Raw genomic sequence first — 6,701 nt, 5'->3', positions numbered from 1 at the left:
TGAGGCTATATAGCCAGTTTCAATAAATTTTGGGGTGATTTTCTCTTTTAGACAGCTCTTCAAAGAAAATTAACAGTGATAAAGTACATCATCAATGTTTGATACATACAGTACTTTTTAAAAAAAAATGTACTGGAAAATAGACACATGTAATTAGTTTTTTAATAAAAACCAAGTTACAGTAACCCTTATGGATGCATGTTCCTATAAAGACAAGCTTTTAAGTGCAAAACCCTACATGTACACATCAAGGATGAGAACACATGAATCACAAAATTGAAATTATATGGTTACAACAGCCATATTGCACATAGTGAATAAAGGTATATATTTATAATGGCGGAGATAATGTGGTAGATAGTACATCAATTTCGTGATTTCTGTACTTTTAAACTATTCATTTCAATATAGCAGAAACAAAATGTTTTGCATTCTTTTTGGGGTAAAACTAAAGATGGTAGTTAGCCTTTAAATGAGAGAAGTAATACATTGCATATCCGTGGCACAATACCTTACTGTATGCAGTAAAGTCAGGAAGTAACTCTTTCCTTATCCATTTAATAGTTGAACTACGCAGTTCAATTTAACATGGATGCCCACAACTCTTGTATGTTTTGTGCTTGATTACTTCAGAAATGGCTGAACAGATGATGCTCTCTTAATAAAATAAGAAATTAATATCTTGGCTCTGCCCAAACATGAAGATTCAACCCAAAGGACAAAGTTAAGAGAATTTATGAACAAGTGGAAAAACAAGACTTTAAAATGGCCTGCCCATATCAGTATTAACTATTGAAAGCTCTATAGTAAGGAAGTATTTAACTTCTGATATGCTAAAACCAGTCTAATTGATACAGACAGGAGTAAAGAGGAGCTTCCCTTAAACTAGAAAATAGCCAGCCATGAGTATCAGCCCTCAGTACATAAATACCTATGTTCTTAATGCTCTAGCATTTGTAATGCCCTCTTAAAGGCTTCAAAATAGTTCATTTACTCCCTGTACTAGAAATAATAGGTTGATTTTTAAGTAGGCTATTTTGTTCCATTGTTTTCACTGGGACATAAGTCATAACTCCCTTTTGGTTTACATCCTTGTTATGCAATAGCATAGAGGTGTCCAGGCTCTCTACCCAAGTGATGGCTGCCTTGGCAAGTTGACGGGTACCTGAATCTCACCTAATAGATGTAAAATTAATGTTTGTGCAAACAGTGATCTTGAATACAACGATAGGACTCAGTGGCAACCCTAGACATTGTAGGACTAATTTGTGGTAGCCTACAGCACCATATTAGCGGCATCCAGATCTCCAGCTTGTACCCACCTTACCTGTTCCCCCTGCAGTTAGTCTTCCCTGCTGTCTTACAAGCTCTGTGTCTAACATCTGCAGTGCTACAACATGGTGGCAGCCCAACAGTAATAGCTGCTCCCTACTGGGAGACATCTTTTTTCATGCTGCAGCAAGCAAGTGCTGGCAGCTCCCTGCTGCTGACAGATGCTTTTGAGAGTACCACTCCCACAGTGATTTTGGCCCTATGCCAGTAATAGTGGCGACCAGTACAGAAGAGTCCCTGCTTGATTGTAGCCAGACAAGCTAAGAAGAAATTTGAATGTGGAGAAGGTAAGAAGACTGGAGAATGGCAAACGAAACAGGAGAACCTGCTGATGAGTTAAGTGGAACATGGAAAGGAGCAACTTTTTAGGGTTACATCCAGACCCATAGCTTTGGAGGAGTGGGATGGCCAGTCCTGAAGAAATGATGCTCCTAGGAGCACATTGATCCTTGAAACTCCTGCCTCTACTGGGTTTTGCAGGGGAAAAGGAGGGGAGGAAATAAAACTAACTTGGAGGGTGACAGGAGACAAGGGATGGGTACTGGAAAGAGGAGGAGGAGAGTTGGGAAAGAAGTGTGGAGAGCTAGAGGGGAGTGGACAAAGAAGGTAAAAATGGGGGGCTGAGGGTGAGGTAAAGGGGAGGAAAATAAAGGGGATAGAGACAGGAAGGAGAATGGGCAAGTGATTGGGGATATATGCACAAAGGAAAATTTTCAAGACCAGTTGAGAGGAGAGAGCCGTGGGTGATGACTATAGTCAGTGAAGGATCAATTTCCTGCTGTTGGTGGGTTGCAGGACACATGATAAAGGAGGAAGAGGAGGTGAAAGAATAAGAGAATGGAATATAAATAAAAAGTGGGGGATGGCAGAATAGAATAGAGAAATGGAAATAGTAGAAAAATAAGTTGAAGATTAATAAGATACTTCTTCACATTTCTTACAGTCTGTTCTGTTTTAGGAGCTGGTCTCAAAAACACAAAATACACAGCATCACCAAATTTTGCACTACTTTACATCCCAAACAACCCCATTGAAGTCAAAGGATGTTTTGTAAGGCAGCAGAATTTGTCCAATAGCAATGTGAATGTACTGTTTAACACTTGCATGCATTACACGACAATGTTTTATGATAGACAAAATGTCAGTCCCCCCCCATCCCAAATTTTCAGGTCGGCTGACGGGAGACACAGAATATTACACTTAAGTGTATGTCTACACAGCAAAGAAAAACCTGTGACTGGCCCATGCCAGCCAGCTCAGGCTGCAGGCAGGGCCGGTGCAACCATTTAGGCGACCTAGGCGGTCACCTAGGGCACTGGGATTTGGGGGGTGCCATTTTCTTCGGCAGTGACCACGGCGGACGGGTCTTCGGCCGCCCTGGTCACTGCCGGATTTAGGCGGAGGGAGCTGGGGCAGGGGAGCGTGGGGAGGGCCGCCTGCAGCAATTAAGGGGGAGGCGGCATGCAGGGGAACTCCCCACCCCAGCTCACCCCTGCCCCGCCTCCTCCCCGAGCACGCTGTGGCTGCTTCACTTCTCCCACCTCCCAGGCTTGCGGTGCCTAAGCTGATTGGCGCTGCAAGCCCGGGAGGCGGGAGCAGTGAAACAGCCACAGCGTGCTTGGGGAGGAGGCGGGGCAGGGGTGAGCTGGCGGGGGGTGCCTAAGGGCGGGGGGTGAGGGGTGGAGAGCTGCTGCAAGGGGGGCACCTGGGGGCAGGCACAAGGTGGAAGTTTCACCTTGGGCGCAAAACATCCTTGCACCGGCCCTGGCTGCAGGGCTGTTTCATTGCTTGGTAGATGTCTAGGCTTGGGCTGGAGCCTGAGCTCTAGGGCCCTCCCACTCCACAGCCCCAGCCTTAGGAGCCCGAGTTGGCTGCCACGGGCCAGCCACAGGTTTTTCTTTGCTGTGTAGACATACCCTTAGAGGATACCGTTACACCTCTTAAGGCCAACCCTACTTCACAGCATTATATACCACCCCTAGAGAAAATAATTCTGGCTAAAATGTTTGAGGAACTAACACAAGACTATGCCATCTGAAATATCTTTGGACTCTGTGAGGACATTAGCAAGAACAATCACCCCTAGTAATCTGGCAGATGCAAGCCACCAGCATCATTGAACACAATTGCCCCTCCCCTTGAAGACCAATGTGTGCAGTCTAAATACTTCGTTCACTTTCCCTGTGTATAATCTGTGGAAACACTTCAGTCGGGCATTCTAGTTCATTCAGCAATAACTACATTGTTTATCAGTTGACTTAAAAGAAGGCCAGTGCACAGAAACATGGAGCTCTCACTCTTCCTCCTCCATTTTAAATATCTGCATGAACAAATTATAGTGTATCCCTTTTCATGTTCACCTGGATAGCATGGTCAGTAATAGTCTGTGAGCTCCCAGTTGGCTGGGAAAACGGGCCGTGTCCAGCCTCAGCACTCCATTGCTCCTCGGATAACACATTCTGACACACAAGCAGCAGCAATGGCTGTAGAGTGTACTTCATGTATATATTACCTTCAATAGAGATCTCCTTCAGTCTCACAAAAGCACACTCCCAACACCATTCTAGATGCATAGATTCCAATGCTAAGGCAGGGGCCATTGTGATTATCTTGTTTCTAGTCTGTCCTATAACACAGGCCATAGAACTTTCTCAAAATAATTTCAGAAAAGAACATCCAAGTACTTTGCCAGTGATGGAGAATCCACCAAGACCATAACTTGTTCCAATAGTTAATTTTTTAACAGTGAAGGTAATTATGCCTTATTTCCAATCTGAATGAGTCTGGCTTCAACTTCTAGCCATTGGCTCTTGTTATACCTTTGTCTGCTGGATTGAAAAGCCCATTATCAAATATTTGTTCCGCATGTAGCTACCTATAGACTGTAATCAAGTCACACCTTAACCGTCTTTCTGTTAAGATAAATAGATTGAATTCTGTTGAGTCTATCCCTGTAAGGCATATTTTCTAATCCTTATTAGTCTTGTGTTGCTTCTCTGAATCCTCTCCAGTTCATCAACATCCTTCTTGAATTGTGGAAACCAGAACTGGACAGGGTATTCCAACAGTGGTAAAGTACTAAATGCAGAGGTAAAATAACGTCTCTGCTCCTACTTGAGATTATCTTGTTTATGCGTCCAAGGATGGTGTTAGTCCTTTTGGCCACAGCACTGCCATGGGAGCTCATGTTCAACTGATTATTCACCTTCATCCGCAAATCTTTTTCAGTCACAGCTTCCCAAGATTGAGTCCCCCATCCTGTAAGGATGGCCCGTAATTCCACATTTACATTAAACTGTATTAAAACACACATTATCTGCTTGCACCTTATGACCTGTCCTCTTCATTATCTGCCATTCCCCCTATTATTGTGTTACCTGCAAACGTTATCAGTTATGTTTTTGTTTTCTTCTAGGTGATTGATTAAAAACGCTAGTGTTGGGCCAAGAACTGATTTGTGGGAACCCACTAAAAATGCATTTGCTTGATGCTGATTCCCCATTTACAGTTACATTTTGAGATTTTTTTTTTGAGACCTCATTTGGCCAGTTTTGAATCCATTTAATGTGTGCCATGTTTATTTTATATTGTTTTTTAATCAAGAAGTTGTGTGGTACCAAGTCAAAAACCTTACAGAAGTCTAAGTATATTACATCAACACTATTAGCTTTCTCAAACATACTTTTAATCTTATCAAAAAAAGTGTTAGGTTAACTTGACAGTATCTATTTTCCATATACCATGTTGATTGTCATTAATTATATTGTCCTCCTTTAATTCTTTATTGAGTCCTATATCAGCCGATCCATTATTTTGCCTGGGATTAACATCAGGCTGGCAGGCCTGTAATTACCTGGGTCATCCCTTATACCCTTTTAAAATATTGGCACAACATGAACTTTTTTCCACTCTTTGGAACTTTCCCAGTGTTTCAAGACTTATTGAAAATAACAGTAGAGGTCTAGTGAGCTCCTCAGCCATCACTTCTTCAGTAGGGAAACTGCTGTTTGTATGCAAAGTTCCTAAGAATTGCAGTTGGCACAGAAACCACTCTTAATTTTCCTGCCATGTTGAAGAAATGATATCTGCCACAGCTTTCCTGTGCAAGCTAGAATTTTAAAGTGTTCTGGCATGAACCATGCCTGATCAGCCATCAGTTTTTACAGCAAGGAAGAAGCTGCTGCAGTCCACCACAGCGGAGTGAGAAATCAGTTCTAAAACTCGGTGACGTGATTTCTGTCTGCAGGGGTGGGTGGAGTATGTGGGAAGCGAGTTCTGTCACTTACACTAGCATCATTCAAAATCCTTAGCTATTTCAGGGACACTACTAGCCTTGATCATGTGTCATTAGTACATGCTTTATTCCAATACAATGAAGTACACCTCCAATACAATGTGCAATAAAATGTCTCCAATTGTGATCTCGATGCCAAAAAATTCTGTTGCACAACAGTATTCTGTATTAGTAGCCAGCTTCTAGGTGCTCTGTTATTTCTTTAGTCCAACTATTGTTATCTGGGCTTCTTTCAACCCAAAGCTCTTAGTAACTTTTACTCTATGCGAGGTGGTGTTAGGAAATAAATTGGGGAGACACGGCTGTTCAACTGATAGATGGCTGGCACAAACAGGACAACACGAGTGCTTTCACTTAAAGCTAAACTTTACTTAGTCTCAAGCACTTACACATGTCTGCAACAAGTTAGTAAAACACCCCCAACCCTTACCGAAGCTGAGCGTGGCTCTCGAGTGGCACAGCGGCAGCCTATGTGCTGGTGGGGAACACGATGCATCCAGAGGGAGAGTCTAGAAGAGTCCCCCTACCTCAAACTTTCCCCCCCTTATTTAAACATTAGTAATAGAATGCCATGTCCCTTAAAGAAAACTTGTTAAGCACGTAGTTTCAGTGGTCAAGCAAGAGGCTTCCTTCTGATTATTGATTAACCAGGTGTGGGGTTTTTCCAGAGTTTGTAGCCTTGAGGCCTCAATAGACATACATGCATTTTAGAAGAGCAGGAATCAGCAACTTCAACACAATTCTTATCACTAAGGACGGGGGGTCAAGCTGTCCTTTTTGTGGCACCCAAAACTCCCTGTGCTCCTGCCTTGGTCAAGCTAAGTTTGCTACATGGCTACTTTATGGCCTGCTGACTTGGCTGCTTTTAGCAATAAGTCATAGTGGTTTCAGGCACTTTACTGGTTTGCCAAAATCTCCCCCTACAATTGTCATCCGCGTGGTTTTCAGTTTTAAGGCAGTTTACTGCTCATCGTTGGATTTGTTCATTTGCAGAATCTCAGCCGGTCACTGCTCTTGAAAGATGCTAGTTTGACCATTCTGGAGGCTGACATACTTTATTTATCCACAAAACTAG

The sequence above is a fragment of the Mauremys reevesii genome, linkage group 2, assembly GCF_016161935.1.
Source record: "Mauremys reevesii isolate NIE-2019 linkage group 2, ASM1616193v1, whole genome shotgun sequence".
Taxonomy (NCBI): Eukaryota; Metazoa; Chordata; order Testudines; family Geoemydidae; genus Mauremys; species Mauremys reevesii.
This window is presented reverse-complemented; position numbering follows the sequence as displayed.